The sequence below is a fragment of the Ipomoea nil genome, unplaced genomic scaffold, assembly GCF_001879475.1.
Source record: "Ipomoea nil cultivar Tokyo-kokei standard unplaced genomic scaffold, Asagao_1.1 scaffold0642, whole genome shotgun sequence".
NCBI lineage: Eukaryota > Viridiplantae > Streptophyta > Magnoliopsida > Solanales > Convolvulaceae > Ipomoea > Ipomoea nil.
Genome location: NW_017617070.1, coordinates 1,148,802 through 1,170,728, shown reverse-complemented (window position 1 = coordinate 1,170,728; position 21,927 = coordinate 1,148,802). Strand labels below are relative to the sequence as shown.

General features: G+C 38.7%; 2 long non-coding RNA genes across 2 annotated transcripts; one reads left to right on the top strand and one right to left on the bottom strand.

Moving 5' to 3' along the window:
- Positions 1 to 1,389: 1,389 nt before the first annotated feature.
- On the top strand, positions 1,390 to 4,086 carry LOC109174540. Its single transcript, XR_002053101.1, has 3 exons — positions 1,390 to 1,401; positions 2,682 to 2,683; positions 4,018 to 4,086. It is a non-coding gene; the product is annotated as an uncharacterized LOC109174540 (long non-coding RNA).
- LOC109174541 lies at positions 3,374 to 21,462 on the bottom strand. Its single transcript, XR_002053102.1, has 3 exons — positions 21,450 to 21,462; positions 13,374 to 13,377; positions 3,374 to 3,481 (listed from the first exon to the last, which is right to left on the bottom strand). It is a non-coding gene; the product is annotated as an uncharacterized LOC109174541 (long non-coding RNA).
- Positions 21,463 to 21,927: the final 465 nt, after the last annotated feature.

Sequence of the window (21,927 nt, the reverse complement as noted above, 5' to 3'; positions counted from 1 at the left end):
ATTTTGAAGATTGCCATGGTTGTTGTCAAACAATTATGAATGGATTTACTCTCACATAGAGAAAGTAATTGCTATATTTTGTCAAGTGTTCAATTTGTTTTTATACTTCTATTTTATTTTATTTAATTTCAAGATCAAAAAGTTCATAAATATTTTTTTTCAATTAATTTTAACCTTAAGCCATGTCGCAACATTTGAATAATATATAGTGCGTATGAAAATTCAGTCAACAAATCATGTGTATCCTCTTAACAAATAAGATTATGATTCAATCATATTTTTATACCAGTTGAAGAGGTATGAATTTAGATTTTTTTAAAATCAAACTCAATTAAACTTTTTGTTTGACTTTCGAGTGTTATTTGGACATTTTCCTTATTATATTATGTATAATATACTTAGTTAACCATTTTCATATATTCCTTACAATTTTATTTTTTCTAATGGAAGAAAATAGAGATTATATCTAAATACTCTCATATAAATTTCAAATCAACAAGTTCCAAAATTCGTAGCATTGTATTATTATAATAAAATTAATTAAATTTTACAATTTGTGCCATAAATTTACTACTTATATTTTAATTCCACACAAATTGTTGTCACTTGAAGAGTTGAAGTGAATCATCTTTGAACACTGATCTTCATCCTAACATCCTACCCTGTAAAATCAAATTGTACCAAATTAGAAACTAATTCATCAATGTACGTTAATGCACCAAAGGTAGCGTTAGTTATAAAATTAAAATTACTTTTGGTATGAAATTTTAATCTTTCCAGCATTACGCAATGCATCAGCTTAGCCGGGCTTTGCCAATGCACCAAAAGCGATTCCACCCAAGTCAAACCAAACCGGCACACTGTTGCAATCACCGGGACATTCATCTGTAATATGAATTTTTATTGGATTTTCTGAACACTGAGGATTTGAGTTGCATTTTACCTGAAATGTACAATTGGTTCCCATGAGAATTATTAAACTAAACACACATTGTAGCGATGGTGGTGGTGGTGGCCGCGGCGGCGATGGTGGTGGTGGTGGTGGTGGCAGCGGCGGCGGTGATGGTGGTGGTGGCGACGACGGTAGTGAAATAGGATAAATTTATATATAGGATAAAAAAATTAGGTTAAAGAAAGGGGTAAAAAAGAAAATAGATTCTAAAATCTATTCCTGATGGTTTAGTAATAGGCTAATACCAGGTGGGGCCCTAGTAATAGCTATTACCTTGTTTGAGGTAATAGGCTATTACCAGGAATATTATTCCTGGTAATAGAAATGGTTACCAAACAAAGGAATAGGCCTATTACTGGGAATGCTATGTCATTCCCGGCCTATTCCGTGAACCAAACGGGCCATTAGTGTTTATTGTAGGCACATCTTTTGGGTGGGACAGCTGGCCTGTAAGGCTGCTCCATACCTAAAGCCAAGATCGAATCATTGACCTTTCGTTAAGGATGGATGACTCCCTTCCACTCAACTACACCCCCAGATTAAAGTGTTTATTACTTATAAAAGAAAGTGTAATTAATACTTTTGAAGAAAAATATAATACTTTTACGTTATGATTTAAAAGTATCATATTTTTTCTTCAAAAGTATTACATTTTATCTTTAAGTAACAACCACTTGTCATCATTACTTATAAGAGAAAGTGTAATATTTTTTTTTTAAATATAATATTTTTACATTTGATTTAAAAGTATCATATTTTTCATCAAAAGTAGTATTCTTTTATAAGTAACAAATATTTTTTTTCCTTATTAGTATTACATTTTTTAGTATAAGTATTACTTGCATTTTCATATTGACTCAATCCAATCCGACTCAATCTGTCTCACGGATATAGATTTATGAGACGGTCTTACCCAAATCTGATTTATATATTTTTGGACAAATAAGTTGCTTATAACTAAAATCAAATCAAGCATATTAAATACTTTATACATATAAAAAAAGTTAATAGTTAAATATGTTGTATAAAATGATAAGCTAATAAGTTGTACTATAAAAATTTGATAATGTAAAATGATGCAATATGCTAGCAAATGTACGTTAATTATATGGTAATTAATAGGAATTCACTATATTTCCTAATTTATTCAAAAACATCCTCTTTAAAAAGTATTACATTCTCCCTTATAAATAACACTAGTTATTACACGTGCTTTGCGCAATTAGACTAATGCGGCAATGCCCAATGTGTATTTATCAATTAGTGTTCCTTAATTGGTTAAAGTATTCATATAATAATGAGAGAGAAAAATGTGAAATTAATAAAGGATAAAGAAATAGTCTCGGTGTTTATATTATAATAAAAACATAAAGAAATTTGAAATAGCTAAGTTATAACTAAAGTGAAAACAAATAAACCACTAACTAAAGCTGACTATCTATCATGAAAAGAGTAATTTGAGCATAGTAAATTAATTTTTATTAGTGTGTGTTTGTTGAGGCTTGGAATTGTCTTCATCTTCTCCATCTTTAGTGAAGTTGAGTTTCCTTTTCTCTGGTTGTGTCTGTATTGCATTTTGTTTATTGGTGGTAGTGAATGAGAACGATTCGTGCAATGATGTTATGGTTTATGATACCATGTTTTTGCCTTGTTGTGTATAGGATTGGGACCTCAATTGTATTATATATTCTTGATCTTGTAAGCGGTTATTAATATGTTGAATTCGTAGCTGTTGACCCTGCAAGATGTTTATGTAGTTAGTCATAGGTTAATTTAGTATAAAACACGAGTGATTGTAGTTGGAAGAGGAGCAGTGCATGTTGTTCCAATTGCATAACTTGTTTGCTGGTTAAGAGTAATAGTTGTTCAGCACATTTCCCAAACACGGATGCAACAAGGCATCCACTTCCATAGTAATTTCCACGTCAAGTTTAAACCTATTATGTGTTTTTAGATTAGCATTGGTGTATTATGTTTGTGTAATGATTAGCAAACCATTCTTTCAACACTACTAAATTTCTCATTCACCTCTTTTAACCATTCGCACTGCCTAGGTGGAGGTCTAGTCCTTTAGTTTCAGGGGATGGGAACACAAGTACTGCACAGCTGATTCCACAAACGATCAATCTAAAGATCTATGTCAACCTGTGTAACCTGAAATCCGCTCACAAAATCAAAAGATAGGTGTAAATTTGAGCAACAATCATAATACAATAGTTAGTAGTAGTTGTTATACTGCACATACCTTTAACCAAGACGCAATCCAAGCCAAAGAATGTGTCAAAATCCCACATCCCCCAGGGGGAATCAGACTGAAGTATCGTAGAGATCCTTTCAAGGCATCAAACTATAAATAGAGTGAGACATTACAGTTTAGATACACTTGTAAATATAGTAGAAAGAATATCTCAAATGCTAAAACATATCTTACTCAATAGCGACAGCTAATTGCTTCAGGACAACAGATGGAGGAATAACACCTGCATCCAAAAAGTTTGGATCATCCAACAAGGAACCTGATTTGATGTCCTGACAGATATTAACAAAATCAACTGTTTTCTTTTTTCAGCTAAAAGAGATTCATCATACCGGCCATACTATTAGTCCATCAACTTTTATTAATAAGACCTAGAATTGTACTATTTAAGAATCAAGATTCCTTATACAAGAGAAATTATTAAATGCATCTCAAGTGAATATTTATAGCATGCCTGTTTGACAAAACTAATGGTTATGGATTACAATGATTATGGTTTATAATTAACGATAGTCAATAATCCATAATCATCTTAAAAACAATCTAAATAAATTTTCTTTATATCTTTCATGACTCTCAACTAAATTTCTCTTTCTCTCTGCAACCAAACCCTAACATAAAATACATCAAGAAGAATATGAAATGTGAAGATAATCCTAGAACAGGTCAAAAGTCCTGGAAGCAAAATGATAGATGAAGAAAAAGGAAGCACTATGTATTAGCACAAGAAAATGGTGGCCGGAGTAGTAGAAGAAATTACAACTCTATATTATGATAAATTTGTTATTATATATAATGATAATACAAGGCTAAACTATTTGCAGAGGAGAAGGTTGCTGAAGAAATTTCTTTGAGGAAAGGTATTTCACTTGGCGCAGCACATAACTTGCTATCCCAGGAAGAAAGACGATGACATCATTTTCTTATATGAATGTCACCCTATTTATCTTTATTTAAGCTTTATGAGTTGGTCTTTCACATATCTTATCCTTTGTAAGAGGGACGGGCAATATGAACAAAATAGAAATACAGTAAAAAAAAACACCATGATAGGAGTGCCCGCGATGGTAGAACACCATTTACTAACACTCAAACCTCCTAGAAAACTCCATTCAAATGCTAAAATTTACAATAGACAGCATAATTGTACATAATTTCATATTAAACGCAAAGAGACCAAATCGGCTTGTGCTTCTCCTTTCGAATTTTTCTTTGGTTGTGATGTTCCTTTCGACAAAGCGTGTTTCTCCTTTCGAGACCGCGTCCGCTTGTGTTGCTGCCCTAATTTGTTTACTGTGATTCTCCGGCCTAATTTCTTTGTTGTGATTCTCTTTACGACAAGCGGACAGATGTGCTTCTCGTAACTAACATTCAATTTGGCTTAAACTACAAATTTGCCACCGTGCCTTCAATCTGACAGAATCTGTTAAGTTTAACATTCTAGGTTTGCTAAAACTACGAAGAATGAGGTTATATTAGGTTTTTAATTTGGCATTGTACAATTAAAAGAGCACAAAGTACAATCTTTTAGAACATATTGTTGTACCGACATTTTTTTAGTTCCCGTTAAGGGTCTAACAATATTGGCACTTAATAAATTTGTAGATTGTAGAAACACTTGTCAATATTACTTATAAGAGAAAGTGTAATATTTTTGAAGAAAAAATATAATATGTTTACATTTGATTTAAAAGTATTACATTTTTCATCAAAAATATTACACGTCCCTTATAATTAACAAACATTTTATTACTTATTACCATTACATTTTTCAGTATATAAGTATTATATTTTCATATTGACCCAACCTGACATGACTCAATTCGTCTCACGGATATAGATCAATGAGACGATCTCACACTAGTGTGACCAATATATTTTTGGACAAATAAGCTTCTTATCACTAATATAAAATCAAACATATTAAATACTTTATACATATAAAAAAAGGTAACAGTTAAACATATTATATAAAATAATAAGCTAATAAGTTGTACTATAAAAATTAAATAATGTAAAATGATACATTATGCTACGAAATGTTGTATGGTAATTAATAGGACATGGTTTCGGGTTCCACGAGAAACCACGGGACCAAAACGTTGCCAGAGTATCAGTGGGGGGTATGTGGGGGCACAGGTACCCGCCACCTACTCGCTGCCCGGGAACACTGTTCCAGCGGGCAGCCGGAGGGCGGTGGTCTGCACGCCGGCCTCCCGCTGTAATAGTGGGTGGCCGCCGGCGGGTGGCTGGCGGGTAGTCCTCCACCCGCCACCTACCCACTGGAAAGTTGATGTGCGTCGTGATGTTTTCCCCCGTTTGTTGTTTCCCCGTGTCCCGTTGTACCCCGTTTGTCGTGTATGAGTCTCGTTTGACGTTTTGAATATCGTTCTAGGAATTTATGTGTAGTACGTGTCATTGTTGTTATGTCTTGATTGTTATTGATTTATTATGTGTTGATTGATTGAATGATGATGAGTATCATGGTCATTGCGCAATGGCCGGTGTGACTAATGATGATGATGATGATGATAATGATGATGATAAGATTGTGATTGGTGGAAATGAATTCTTGGCGGTTGGCACCACTTGTGCCCGGTCATTGTACAAAAGCTACAGGCCTGGCGGTTACTTTGCTAAAGGCATAAACCCACCTTTGACTTGCTTGCTGTTGAGCATTGGTCAGGTTATAAGTGCTGCGGTGCCATGTCGGGGCTATATGCGCTGACCCCTTGGTATTGGTACTAGAGGTACGGATCATGCGAATGGCACTGTGGCGCTATCTTGATATGTTGGTGGTTGAAAGGTGGTTTGTCGGTGGGGGCATGTAGTTTCCCGGAGGAATAAGGGAGGTGATATAAGGGTGGCCTGGAGGTATATGTTGGAAATGATATAAAGACGGATGGGAGCCACAAGGTTGGAACTTGGTATAAGGTTGGAAGATGGATTGTGTGCTTTGATAATTACTTGTTAATTGATTGTCTTTGAATGTCCTTGTTGTCTCTATTTGCTATTTATGAACTTATTTGTCTATTATGCCTTGTATCGTATTCTTAGGATGCATGCTAGTCTTATGATTGTTCTATATTGTCAAGTCTATTATCGTGTCTCGGGTCTTGATCTTGGATTTAAATTAGAGTCTCGTAAGTTATATATGTATTCCAGTTTCAAAATGATTTTCTTATATCTACCTATATTGTACTTAACGCGTTGGAGTGGGTTACCAGCATCATTCGCTAACGGTTGTTACACCGCATGTTTTTCAAGTACAGATTAGTAGCTTGGAGTGCACTAGTTGGATCCCCCGAATCTAGTCTAGATAATCTTAGATTCAGTTAGTCGGCCTGCGTGCCTTGGTTTGTACTCAATCATGGATTTATGGATTTGTATTTGGTTAGTTAGTATAGCTTGTGCATCTAAGTTCTCCAGCTTAGATGTGGCATAGCACCCCGACTATTATGTGGCATAGCACCCCGACTATTATGTTTGCTTCAAGATTTTGTAAAAAGCAAGAATGACGACACCTATGGTACAAACCCATTCCAGCCCTTAGCCCTTTGTTTACCTTAATAGAAGTCCCCTAATCCGTGAAGAATAAAAGAGACATCCTTCCCGCCAAGAAGAACAAGATAAGACGGCTAGAGTCTAAGGACATTTCTTATCATAAGATTTAGTGCACCCATTCTAGGATCATACGTTCAAGGGAAGTGTAGGGAACACTTTGGTATCAAGACCTCAATTACTTTAAGGGTCAAACAAGGAAGTAAAACAACTCGTAAGGACCGCCAAGTCATTTCGCAACAAGAATCAATAACCGACTGCATTCCAAGAAGGAAGGAAGCATGCTAAGAGCTTTTGCTACTAGAAGCATCACCAAAAGGACGCAACAAGTCAAATCTCAGGAAGGACGTGAAGTCGTGCTAAGGATATCACCTACCAAGGAATAAATGAAATTCAATAAAACAAGGAAACCAACCCGAAGTCCCTTAATCCTTAAGAAACCTCAACAAGAATCGGGAGTTGAGACCTAAGGATTGGCTTTGCTAACCGAAGAAGTCAAGACTTCTGGGCATTTTGGGAGAGTATGCACGGAATTCATCACGAGAATTCCTTCAAAAGCGGTAAAGATGGATGAGACTTTATCTTGGGAAGAAAATATCAACGGAAATCTTAGAATTAAGAGAAGCCAAAACTAAAGAAAAAGATCGGCAGTTCATCTTTACGTCATAATCGAGTTTCAAACAGGTGTAATCGCTCGAAGTCGAGAATCCTTAACCCTATTCTAGCCAAACTCCGTTCTTTTCCTTGTCTATCGAATACCATTACGTTGAGAAATCCATTCTACCATTCCAAACCTCATTCTCTATTCCTTATTTCAAATGATACCATACAAGGTGGCAACCTTATTTCCTAAGTTGCAACTTTGAAAACTTTGATCTTATTTCCTAAATTAACTTTGTCCTCAAGTTTGAAACCCGAATCGTCCACTCTCTTTATCCTTTTAACCCAATCGTTCCCAAAAACCCAGTATACATAGATATATAATTATATATTTTCCCCGTAGAATACTTTCTCTATTTGACCAAAGTACTAGTTTTGACTCGTTATACCCGTAATGATTTCTAAGCTTCGGGGACAAAGCTTCTTTTGAGAGGGGAGGGTGTAACACCCCATGTTACGGCCTTTAATTCTGGATTAATTATTAAATTAATTTCGCTAATAATAATTAAAAAGGATTTAATTTGGTTAGGATTCCCTTTAATTAATTAATGTGGTCCACCATGGATCGTGGACCCTTGCCTAAACTAGAGTCTTAAGCCTATTAAGAATAAAGAGAGTAAACCTTTTACTAGTCAGATTCTAATTAGGAATCCAAGACCTATATATCTGTTAGGAATAAAGAAAGTAGACATTTACTATTCATATTCTGATTATGATTCCTGATTCAATAAATAGGGGATTAGAAAGCAATTAGAACCCTTACCACCCATAGCTATATTACACGCAAATATTCCCAAGAGATTCCCCACCATCAAGCCTAGGGAGATCATTCAGAGGGAAACCTTAGAGAAGAACCTTAATAGACAAGGGAGGATTAATTAAGGCTAAGAGATAACCCATGTCTTACAAAACCTATTTTCCTTGCTATATCTTATTTATTGGCTCCTTTGATAATTGTATGTGTAATTCTGTGATTGAGTCTTGATAGAGCCCTTGGATAGGATTTATATTGTGCTTATTTGATAATCTTGATGTTCTTGATATTGTGATTAACTATACGTATGATCTCGTATTTTAATTATGTCTAGAGCCCTAGGGTTTATATCGTGAATTTCGTATTATGATATTCTTGGTATATTTGGGTGGGATTAAATCCGTTAATTGAATACGTGGTGTGGTCGTTATGTGTTTGAATGTGTCTGGACATAGTTTCGGGTTCCCGCCATCTACCCGCTGCCCGGGAACAATGTTCCGGTAGGCAGCCGGCGGCGGTGATCTGCCCGCCGGCCACCCGCTGGAATAGTGGGAGGCCGTCGGCAGGTGGCTGGCGGATGGTCCTCTACTGGCCACCTACCAGCTGGAAAGTTGATGTGCATCGTGATGTTTTCCCCCGGTTGTTGTTTCCACGTGTCCCGTTGTACCCCGTTTGTCGTGTATGAGTCTCGCTTGTCGTGTACGTGTCGTTGTTGTTATGTCTTGATTGTTATTGATTGATTATGTGTTGATTGATTGAATGATGATGAGTATCGTGGTCATTGCGCAATGGCCAGTGTGACTTATGATGATGATGATGATGATGATGATGATGAGATTGTGATTGATGGAAATGAATTGTTAGCGGTTGGCACCACTTGTGCCCGGTCATTGTACTAAAGCTACAGGCCTAGCGGTTACTGTGCTAAAGGCACAAACCCACATTTGACTTGTTTGCCGTTGAGCATGGGTCAGGTTATAAGTGTTGTGGTGCCATGTCAGGGCTATATGTGTTGACCCCTTGGTATTGGTACTAGGGGTACGGATCATGCGAATAGCACTACGACGCTATCTTGATATGTTGGTGGTTGAAAGGTGTTTGTCGGTGGGGGCATGTAGTTGGCCGGAGGAATAAGGGAGGCGATATAAGGGTGGCCTGGAGGTATAGGTTGGAACTGATATAAGGACGGAGGGGAGCCACAAGTTTGGAACTTGGTATAAGGTTGGAAGATGGATTGTGTGCTTTGATAATTACTTGTTAATTGATTGTCTTTGAATGTCCTTGTTGTCTCTATTTGCTATTTATGAACTTATTTTTCTATTATGCCTTGTATCGTATTCTTAGGATGCATGCTAGTCTTTATGATTGTTCAATATTGTCAAGTCTATTATTGTGTCCTGGGTCTTGATCTTGAATTTAAATTAGAGTCTCGTAAGTTATATATGTATTCCAGTTTCAAAATGATTTTCTTATATCTACCTATATTGTACTTATCGCGTTGGAGTGGGTTACCAGCATTATTCGCTGATGGTTGTTACACCGCATGTTTTTCAGGTACAAATTAGTAGCTTGGAGTATGCTAGTTGGATCCCCGGAATCTAGTCTAGATAATCTTAGATTCAGTTAGTCGGCCTGCGTGCCTTGGTTTGTACTCAATCATGGATTTATGGATTTGTGTTTGGTTAGTTAGTATAGTCTGTGCATCTAAGTTCTCCAGCTTAGATGTGGCATAGCACCCCGACTATTATGTTTCGTTTATGCTCTGTTTGGGATTTAATATTAGATTCGCCTTTATTTTATAAGTTTTAAATATTTTTAAAATGTAGGGGTGTTACAAATATAGTCCATTTTCCCTTTTCTCTTCTTCTCTTTCTCTCCCTAAAACCCTAAATTCTTTCCCAAACTCTGTCAATCTTCTATCCTTTGTGGAGAGGCACTACAATTGGTATCAGAGCCCATGGAGGATCGCATCCGCAGGCTTGAAGCAACAGTAGTGGAGCTGAATAGCAAGATAGATAACAAGTCCCAGGCTACCCAAGACTCAGTCACTGAGCTCACAACTCCAGTGGGAAATCTGGCCACCCAGTTTGGAGGACTGAGTGCAATCTGAGGGAGGAGTTGATCCAGCTTCTTGATAAGTGTCAAAGACAAACACTTTTAAGGTCCTTTTAGAGTGAATTCTAAGATTAAAGTAATCCTTTGTGTAGAAATTATGTGCCAAATAGCTATGTTTTACATTATTTTGGAAATTATCACCGCACTTTATATTTTACAAGTTTTCAGGTAAGTTTCGGGCTTAAACGAGCTGAGGCGAAGTGGCACAACCAGGAGCAAAGCGGAATAAGGAGACAAGCCGGGACCAAGCAACGCAGCCATAACGTGCGTTGTAGTGCACGTTGTGGAGAAGTGGAACATGGCTGAATTTCTAGTAAGTTCAACGCACCGGACAACGTGCGTTGCGATGGACGTTGGGATGAATAAGTTCCCGAGCAACGCACGTTGTCCGGACGTTGGAGGTCACGTTGGACTAGCTGCGAAGGGAATTGAAAGGAGGGGCTATTTAAAGTGTTTTAGATCAGATTTTTTAGAGGAGACACATTTTTAGAGAGAGAAATAGATAGCTTAGCAATTAGATTTGGAGAGAAAACACTTTGTAGAAGGGATTGCTTGAACGAAGAGCTTGACAAACTCTAATTCAAGGACCTTGCAAGACTTGCTTTCATTTTGTTAATATACTTTTAGTACAATTTCTATTCCTTTTCCATTTCTATTTTGTTTTTGCCATGCTTAGATCTATGAATGCTTTTGTGTTTGATTTGAATATGGTAGGCTAGACTAGCTAGGGTTTGGATTGTGTAAGTGTGTGTTGATGATACTTTCGTGACTTATTTCTTGAATAGGGATTGATTGATGCCATTGCTTCTATGTCTTGTTGTTGAGGATTGACTTGCTTGAATCCTAGGAACTTGATCACCTCCTATGTTGTTTGAGGGATTGATCTATGTTAGATCAATCCAAGCTCCTATCCTTAGCATTTCTTAGCTCAAGGAACCCTACGGCGCTTGGCTATGAAAGAGTTGAAGGCAAGGTGTTTGAGAAAAGGTTTAGGTGAATCCTAAACAAAGCCCTAGTAGTCTATGTTACGAAAGGGCATAAGCCACTCCCTTGACTTAGCAATGGAATCCTATTTCCCTATGTCAAATGATCTCTTAAGCATCTTCATCCACACCAAAGCAATCCAACCCCTACTTGTTTGCTATTGTTGTTTACTTGCTAGTTTTAATTTCGTGCATCAACTACGACGTTCATCATCTTGTGTTCGCGTAACATGCTACTTTCCGACCTTAGCAACTTAGGGCTAATTCCGAGCGGCCATCCTTAAGAACGATAAATATGAGGTTTATCCTCCCACTATTTGGCTATCTCACACGTGATAAACGTGAGATTAAAAGAGCTCTTAGGCGAGACGAAGAGAAGCATTATCACTTCTCAGGCTCAACCGGCCAACTATTCCCATCCTAAACAACTCTCCGGGCCAGTCATATGTTTAAGGCCAAATCCCTGAGAGCACACATATGGGGGGCAGGCCAGATAAGGCACCAGTACAGGATGTGGATGATGATGAACCAGATCATGGGATTGAGTCACCCTTAGCAGTAGGACCAATGGACAGAGCTAACTTAGCTTGGTCACCAAGGAGAAGAGCATGAGCTGAATGCAGGCCTGGGCCAGTTGGGCAGCAACAAGAATTCCTTGTGAGGTATAAGAATGAATTCCCTACCTTTGATTATACTCACCCTAGGCAATGGATCATTAGCTGTGAGAAGTTCTTCATTCTCTCCCATATCTCCATAAATGAAATCCCTAACCTTCTGTATGTCCATTTGGCTGGGAAGGTGGGCTTGTAGTTTGATAGTTATGTTCATAGTTTGAGGGAGGAATTTCACTGGCCTATGTTTGCTGAGGCAGTGTGTAGGAGGTTTGGGGACAGTGGGGTCTCTATTATGGAAGACTTTGTTGCCTTCAAACAATGGGGAAGTGTGGATGAATTTATTGATGAGTTTGAAGGGTTTAAGAGCCTACTGCTGCAAACGTGGCCCTTACCTTACTGAAACTTATTTCATGGAGAACTATATTGCTAGGCTTAAGCAAAACCTAATGTGCTTTGTGAGAACTGCAAAACCTAGGGAGTTAGCTGATGCCATATGGTTTGCAAGACAATATGAAAAAGGTCTAAAGCCCAATGACAACCCCAGGACCCCTTCAAGGAACCCCAGAAATACACAGCCAATAAAAAACACATAGCTCCAGTTCAAATAGCCCTCTACCAACCAATCCTAACCCCAAACCCACACCATCTACCCAAACTACTACTTCCAAAAGTCCTGAAATCACCTAGTTCAGAAATTAGCTAAGGGAACAAAGGAGGTGTTTTAGGTGCTTTGACCCTTAGCAGCCTGGGCACAAATGTAAGGGACCTACATTCAATATCATTGAGGATCAGGAAGAGTTGGAGGTCCCTACCTTGATAGAACCCCCTGAGGAAGAACAGATAGATGATGCAGGAGTCTCCTTGTGTGCTATAGTAGGAGGGGAGTGGCTAAACACCATTAAGTTGTTGGGAATGATTCAAAAACAGCTAGTAGTCATTTTGGTGGATAGTGGAAGCACACATAGCTTCTTAGATCCTAAGTTGCTAAGCCAATTAAAGAGGGAACCTCAGAAGTCTAGAACCTTGAGAGTGACTGTAGCCAATGGAGAACATGTAATCAGTGATTCTGTTTGTCCAAACTTGCAGTATCATATTCAAAAGGAAAGTTTTGTTAAAGAGTTCAGACTCTTAAGACTAGGAGGGTGTGACATGGTGCTAGGAATGGACTGGGTAGACCAGTTTGCTCCCATTCAATTGCACACTAGGCCCCCTGGTATTTCCTTTCACAAAGATGGCAAAAGGGTATTTCTCAAGGGGTTGACAAAGAAAGTATTGTTGCAAGCAGCCACTAAGAAGGAAGTTAAAATATGGCACAAGGAGGGGGTGCATGGTCTTCTAGTCCAGAGTTTAACCTCACTACCTGAAGAATCTGTTGAGGATTCTTACCTAGTTACCTATACCATACCACTGCCCACAACATGACCCTTGATCTTACACACCTGCTAGATGAGTTCCAAAACCTATTTCAAAAACCCACCTCCCTTCCACCAGAAATAAACCTTGACCATACTATTTCTCTAATTCCTTGAGCTCAACCTGTGAACATAAGGCCCTATAGATACTCATTTGACCAGAAGAATGTCAATGAGAAAATGGTTGAAGAAATGTTGACTGTTGGAGTCATCACCCCTAGTTTCTCTTGTTTTGCATCCCCATTCCTTATAGTGCCCAAGAAGGACAACACTTGGAGGTTCTGTGTGGATTACAAGGCCTTTAACAGCATCACCATCAAAAACAAATTTTACATTCCTTTGATGGAGGACTTGTTCTCTGAACTGGCTGGAGCAGTATATTTTTCCAAGTTGGATTTAAGATTAGGGTACCACCCGGTAAGAATAAAGGCAGGAGATGAGTTCAAAACAGCTTTAGGACCCATCAAGGGTTGTATGAGTTTAGAGTCATGCTCTTTGGTCTCACTAATGCTCCTGCAACATTTCAGGCATTAATGAACCAAGTCCTTAAGCCACTACTAAGAAAATCAGTGCTAGTGTTCTTTGATGATATCTTGGTGTACAACCCTTATTTTAAAGACCATTGGGAACATATAAGGGAAGTTTTGACGATCATGAGGCAGAATCGCCTATTAGAAAAGCTCAGCAAGTGCTCCTTTGCTCAGACTTAGGTGGAGTACTTAGGGCACATAATATCCCAAGCAGGATTGCAGACTGACCTTGCTAAATTAGAAGTTGTGGCTACTTGACACAAGACAATGACCCTTAAAGCCTTGAGAGGGTTCCTTGGCCTAGCAGGGTACTATAGAAAATTCATTAGAGCCTATGGGGTTATCAGTAAACCCTTAACAGATATGTTGAAGAATGATGCCTTTAAATGGATTCCTGATGCTGAAAAAGCTTTTGAGAACATGAAGTATGCCTTATGTCACTCCCATATTTTAACCTTACCTGATTTCCAGAAAGAGTTCACTATTGAAGTTGATGCTTGCTATACAGGTATGGGAGCTGTGTTGGTCTAGGAGGGGAAGCCAGTAGCTTTTTTCAGCAAAGCTTTTGGATATAAGCATCTGGGGTTGTCAATCTATGAGAAAGAGTACCTCTCCATCATCAATGCTGTGGAGAAATGTAGGACTTATCTCTTGGGAAGGCACTTTACCATAAGACAGACCATCAAAGTTTACAATTCTTGTTAGAACAAAAAGTAACCACTTCCTTGCAACAGAAAGGATTAACTAAGCTCTTGGGCTTAGATTACTCTATACAGTACAAAAAAGGAGCTAAAAATACTGTGGCTGATGCCCTTTCTAGGAGGGAAGAGAACATAGAGGGATCAGTTAATTCCATCTCAGTAGTGCAGCCTCAATGGATGGAAGATATCATCAAAAGTTATGAGCAGGACAGTTGGGCAGTTGATAAGCTCACTACTGCTTTGGTCAACCCCAACATTGATCCCAATCTTACAGTGACAAGGGAACTTGTGAGGTATAAAAATAGGTTATACATTGGAGCCAAAGGTAACCTAAGGAGGGAATTGATTGCCAAGTTGCATGAGTCTTCCATTGGTGGTCATTCAGGTCAGACTGGAACCTACCAAAGGCTGAAGTCACTGTTTTATTGGAAAGGAATGAAAAGGGATGTCAGGGAGTTTGTGAGAAGTTGTGACGCTTGTCAAAGGTGCAAAAGTGAGAATGTGGCATATCCTAGTTTCCTACAACCCTTGAATATCCCTAAGGAGGCCTAGCAAAGCATATCTCTGGATTTTGTGGAAGGCTTGCCAAAATCTCATCATAAAGCTGTCATCATGGTGGTGGTGGACAGATTGACTAAATATGCTCATTTCCTTGCATTAGCTCATCCCTATACTGCAGAGAGTGTTGCTGAACTATTTATGGAGAATGTTTATAAACTCCATGGCCTACCTATGAGCATTATCTCTGACAGAGATAAAACAATTTACTAGCAAATCCTGGCAAGCCCTATTTAAGAACATGCAGGTTAAGTTGAATCTATCCTCAGCTTACCACCCCCAAACAGATGGCCAGACAGAAAAGGTGAACCAATGCCTAGAGGGGTATCTGTGGTGCATGGTGTTTCAAAGGCCAAAAAGCTGGGCAAAGTGGTTGCACTTGGCTGAATGGTGGTACAACATCAACTATCACACTGCTCTCAAGTGTACACCATTCCAGGCCTTGTATGGTTACATTCCTCCCATTATGGCTGTCACTATAAGTCCAAGAGAGGGGAATATGTCTTGGTTTACCACCAGGGAAGCTGTTCTATCAGCTCTTAAGGAAAACTTAAAATAAGCTCAGAATAGGATGAAGGTGCAAGAGGACAAAGGAAGGAGTGAAAGGGTGCTGGAAGTATGAGACTGGGTTTATCTCAAATTCCAGCCATACAGACAGCTCACACTGGCTGTTAGGGAAAATTTGAAACTCTCCCCAAAGTATTATGGACCCTATAAGGTGTTAGAAAAAAATTGGAGTTGTGGCCTACAGACTTCAATTACCAGCAGGTGCTTAGCTGCATCCTGTATCCATGTGTCCCAACTCAAAAGGAAAATTGGGGATGGCAAGGTAGCCCAATTGGACCCTCCCACAGTAGGTCAGGATGGGGAGGTATTGGCTGAACCTATAGCTGCATTGGGTAAAAGACTAGTGAAAAAGAATAACCAAGCAGTGGTGGAAATCTTGGTGCAATGGGCTAATTTACCAAAAGAAAGTGCTAATTGGGAGAACTAGTACCCCATTAAAAACCAATTTCCTTCATTTGATCATTGGGGGCAAGGATCAGTTGATGGATGGGGAGTTGCAACGATTCTGGAAGGAGAAATCAGTGGCATGGCAAAAGGAAGGACGGATGGAAAGAAGATGGAGATAAGTGGCCGACAGTTGTTGAGCTCAACAAGAAGGGAATCAAACGACGTCGCATGAAGGGGAGTTGAATTTAAGGTCGTTGAATAATTAACTAAGACAGCATCGTTTTGGTTCAGCAGTAGTGACCGTTGAATAAAATAACTCGGACGACACTATTTCGCTCAACGTTTGGAATCGGTTTGTCAGGACTTACGACGACGACGTTTCGAGCGTTCAAGCCATCCCTTCCAGAAGGCCTTCGGTTGTGATCCGGGAATATAGGAGGCTATTGTTTCTTGTTTGTTTGTATTTTTCTGCATTTAAATTAGCGTTGTGGAGACCAAGACTATGTGGTCTAATGGTACTCGGGTTGGACTTCCATTTGGACGGTTGTGAGTTCGAGCCTCTAGGTTGAGAAAGTATATGAACAGATAAGGTGTTATTGGTTCTTTGTGTTTCAGTAGGTTGAGAAAGTATATGAACAGATAAGGTGTTATAGAGTCACAGTAGCATTCACCCCGCATTATTTTTAGTATATTTTCTGATTTATCAAAATATTATCGAAATTAAGAATATTTCTTGTCAAATAGTGAGCGTTGTTTATAAGTAGATGGAGGTTGGCAGCAAGGAAGTACGCAGTAAGAAGATGATTGATTGGTATTTGAAAGATACCGATCGAATGCATGCATGTATGATCGGCTGTTAGATTGTCCATTCCAAATAATACATAGTTACGTTGTGGGGTTGAATTGGCATGTTAGATGTATGACTTAATATTATCCATAGAATATGCCCATCTTTAAATTGCACATTTATATCTTACCTGTACGCCTACCAGTCGTAGAATTACAACTTGTGTCGTGGGGACTCCATTCATGATATATAGAAATAATACATAGTTACGTTGTGGGGTTGAATTGGCATGTTAGATGTATGACTTAATATTATCCATAGAATATGCCCATCTTTAAATTGCACATTTATATCTTACCTGTACGCCTACCAGTCGTAGAATTACAACTTGTGTCGTGGGGACTCCATTCATGATATATATAGGAATGGAATATGTGGTATTGATTAATAGTTCCAAATTAAAGCTGTAAATACGTTAGGTGTTGCTATATTCGATCTCTTTGAAAAATCATTTGTTATGCATCATTATTATATTTAAATTCGCGTTTGAGTATTTTTCAAAATATTTTATTTGAAATTTTTTTTTAATATTAATGATTCCTTATAAAATAGTATATATTATATACTTTCTCAAACCTTTTAATTGAGACTTTGTTAATTTAAATAAGACCTAATTTTTTTTTTTTTTGCTGGTAATGAAAATAAAGAAATTTTATTTTATGTTTATAAATAACATCGCATTAGTTGTTAAAATTTTAGATAAATGATATAGAAAGTGATTATTTTGCAATTGTTATACCCTGCACCACGGCGCACATAACACTGTGCGCCCCGCGCCTCCCAAAACGACGTCGTTTTGGGAGGTGCGGTAGAGAGTTGACATGATTATGTGTATTTGTTTATACAATTATGTGTATTTTTTTATACAGTTATGTGTGTTTGTTTATACAATTATGTGTTTTTATTTATACGATTATATGTATTTTTTTATACAGTTATGTGAAACGACGTCGTTTTGCATCAGGGCGCACAATGCAATGCGCGCCCTGGTGCACGATATAAATTGCCATTATTTTGTGGTATAAATATATATGGGTTTCACTTCTGATTTGGGGTCGGTCAAGTGAGCCTGAAAAGGCTTGACTCGTGTACGTCGGCACCTACAAATATAAATGTCGTCCTGAAAATTGTCGGGGCTTGTGGGCAAGTTATGCCAAATTTTCTTATATATTTAATTTTCACTATTCGAGAAGTAAAACTTTGTTTACCATTCGGTTGTGTAGTTACTAGTTACCATTCGGATTATTAACTACTGAATGGTTGATCACTTGTAATCTTTTGAGATTAATTTTTTATAAATTAAATCTTTTATTATTTTGGTTTTGTACCAAAATTTTGGTTAGAATTAATTTTATAAATTAAATTTTATTTTGTGTATCGAATTATTCACCACTAATATCACTAAGTGATTTTAGTTAATAATAATAATAATAATAATAATAATAATAATAATAATAATAATAATAATAATAATGTGTTTTATTTGTTGTTGTCACCCATAAATGCCACGACTCAATATATATAGCAATCTACGACTCTACGAGCAAATAAGCAATACATATATGATTGACCAATTAATTGCAACAATGAATACATGTGCACACACGTGCGCTTGCATGCTCTCATCCGCACATGCAACAAAATTGATTTTATATCTAAATCTTAAATCTTAAAAAACGGTGAATCCAAGTTATACTCCGTACATTGATTTAGATTGAAATTTTATGTTTATTAATTTATATTATAATACATTACGCTACAAATATATATTATACTATTATTTTGAGTTTCAATAGGTTGACAAAGTAGTTATGAACAAATACCGCATTGTAACAGAGTCAATGTTAAGGATATCTGTGGCTGACATATTTTTGTATATAATTAAATTTAGTTGCATGCATTCCTTTTATGTAGCATTGTTAGACTGGTTGTTACAGCAACCTGCTAACTACTCACTATCTTCTCTCCCTTGTATGCTATTTAAAACTGATTGTTTTATATCAATAATATCAGTTAAGTTCATAATCTATTATGGTATCAAGAGCCTAATTTCTCCTACGAAGTTTTTTTTCCTTCCCCTTCCAAATGGCTTCCGCTATTACAACCACAATAATCCAATTAAATGATCCAACACACTTCCCAATTAAACTCACGACCGTGAATTTCCCGGTGTGGCGGCGTCAAATTCATGCCACACTTGTTGGGTTTAATCTCTTTGGCTATGTTGATGGTACAACCAAGGAACCAGCCAAATTCACTGATCGTGCTCAAACTTCTGTCAACCCGGCTCATTTAGCTTGGTATCGTCAAGACCAAGTTCTTGCCAGTGCTCTACTTGGGAGCTGTACTGACACCATACAGCCCCTTATTTCCTCGGCTACGACAACCCATGATGCGTGGCAACGTCTTGTTGCTAGTTACGCCAGTGCCTCACGAGGACGTATATATCCCTCAAGGCCAAACTCACGAGGAATCCGCGAGGGTCTCGGTCCATCACCACTTATCTCAAAGACAAGCGAGCCATAGCTGATGATTTAGCGTTAGCTCAGTGTCCCGTATCTGACGAAGATCTAATCGTCTATGTGTTGACTCAGCTAGGCGAGGATTACAGTTCCATCACGTCGGTCATCCGCGTTCGTGAGAAGCCTCTTTCTTTTGGCGAGTTGGCAGATGTGCTGACTAACCATGAATGCCAATTGACAGACGCAGATGTTTTGCGTCAGTCCCTTTTTAGTACTGCTAATGTTACTCAACGCACCTGGTCACCCCCGCGGCGCAACCACCAATCCAACACCAACCGGAGGGCCCGCAACAATAACAATCATTATGGCTCCAATCGGCAACAAGAGGAACACAATCGCTCAGGTATCGTCTGTAAGTTTTGTTATCTTACGGGTCATGAAACAAGGGTGTGTCGCAAGCTAGCCCGATTTTTAAAGGAGCATGATGTTCCTCCTGTGCAATCCTATGTATCTCCTACCGCCAATTCAATGACTAGGGCTTCTCCTCCCTGGATGTTTGATAGTGGGGCGTCGCACCATGTGACACCAAGCATCGCTCCTCTGCAGACTTTCGCCGAGTATAGTGGATCGGATGAAATACGCCTGGGTGACGGTAATTCCTTACAAATATCCCATATTGGCCAATCTGTCATTCCCACTCCTTCTAATGTTCTCACTCTAGATAATGTCTTGCGTGTCCCACAGTTACACACTAATTTAGTTTTTGTTTCCCAGTTATGCAAGACTAATCGTGTGTCTATTGAATTCTTTGATTCTCATTTTCTGGTCAAGGAACTTCGAACGGGGATTCCGCTGCTACTGGGGGTGAACATTAATGGTGTCTATTTTGGACTAGTTGCCTCTCACCCAACAGTTCATGATACCAGTTGGCTTGTTTGTCTCAGTGGCACCAACAACTTGGTCACCCGTCGAATAAGGTGTTGCAACTTGTGTTGCAACGCTGTAATTTTCCAGTCTCCATGTCATCTCTGCGAAAATTTTACTGTTCATCCTGCAATGTTCATAAAAGTCATAAACTGCCTTTCTCTAAAAATACACTTGTTAGCACTAAACATTTGCAACTTGTTTATACTGATGTGTGGGGACCTACTGAGGACTCTATTGATGTATTTCTCTATTATGTCATTTTTGTATACCACTTCTCAAAATACATTTGGCTGTACCCCATGAAATGTAAATCGGATGTGTTTACAATATTCATTCAGTTCAAACAGCTAGTGGAAAAATATTTTAGCCTGTCAATTATTTCTGTTTACTCAGATAATGGGGGCGAGTTCGTGAGACTTGGGCCGTTTTTTAATACTCATGGTATCTATCATTTCACCACCCCGCCACACACTCCTGAGCAGAATGGTGTCGCAGAGCGACGACACAGGCATGTCGTGGAAACTGGCATGTCTCTTCTTCACTCCGCGTCTTTGCCATCCTCATACTGGACCTACGCCTTTCGGACAGCCGTATATCTTATTAATCGGCTCCCTACTCCAATTTTAGGTAATCAATCCCCATTTTATGTCTTGTTCCAACAATTGCCTAATTATGCCAAGTTACAACCCTTTGGTTGCTTGTGTTTTCCCTGGTTGCGTCCCTATAAAACCAAGAAACTACAACCAAAGTTACGTCCATGTATTTTCCTTGGCTACTCGAACACCCAATCCGGTTATAAATGTCTAGATTTTGGTTCGAATCGTATTTATGTATCTAGGCATGTTAGATTTGTGCCTCGTGTGTTTCCTTATAACGATTTGCAGAAGTCATCTAACAGCTTACCTTTTGCTTCTAATGATTCAGAATCACGTCATATTTTGTGTAAGTCGTCTCCTTTGTCTACACAGGTAGAACCCGTAGGTGTTCCAACACCAGTTCCAACACCTGCTCCAACTCCAGTTCAAAGTCCAGTTCCAACTCCAGTTCAAAGTCTCATTCCAACTCCAGTTCCAACTCCGATTCCAAGTCCAGTTCCAACTCCGGTTCCGACACCAGTTCCAACACCATCACCGTCGGATGCGTCCAATTCATCGTCTCCCACTGTCTCAGGAAATGGCCGACATGCATCCCAATCCGTGTCTGACTCACAACCTGCCTCCACCTCCGAAACGTCTCAACCGTTGAATAATGTTCGTCGTTCCACTCGAGAGCGTCGTCCTAATCCTAGGTATTCCGATTATGTCATTAACCACACCACTTCCCATCCCTTGCCTCCTGCTTTAGAACCTTCTACCGTCGCCCAGGCTCTTAAAGATGCTCGGTGGAGGAAAGAAATGGATGAGGAGTTTGAAGCGCTGCAACGTAACAACACGTGGCAACTGGTTCCCCGCGGAGCGGCAGTTCCGATTGGTTGCAAATGGGTCTTCCGTGTTAAGCGCAAATCGGATGGGTTAGTTGATCGTTTTAAAGCGTGGTTTGTCGCTAAGGGATTCTTGCAGACTGCTGGCCGGGATTATTTTGAGACATATAGCCCGGTTATGAAACCGGTCACGATCCGTATCGTTCTGACCATTGCTTTG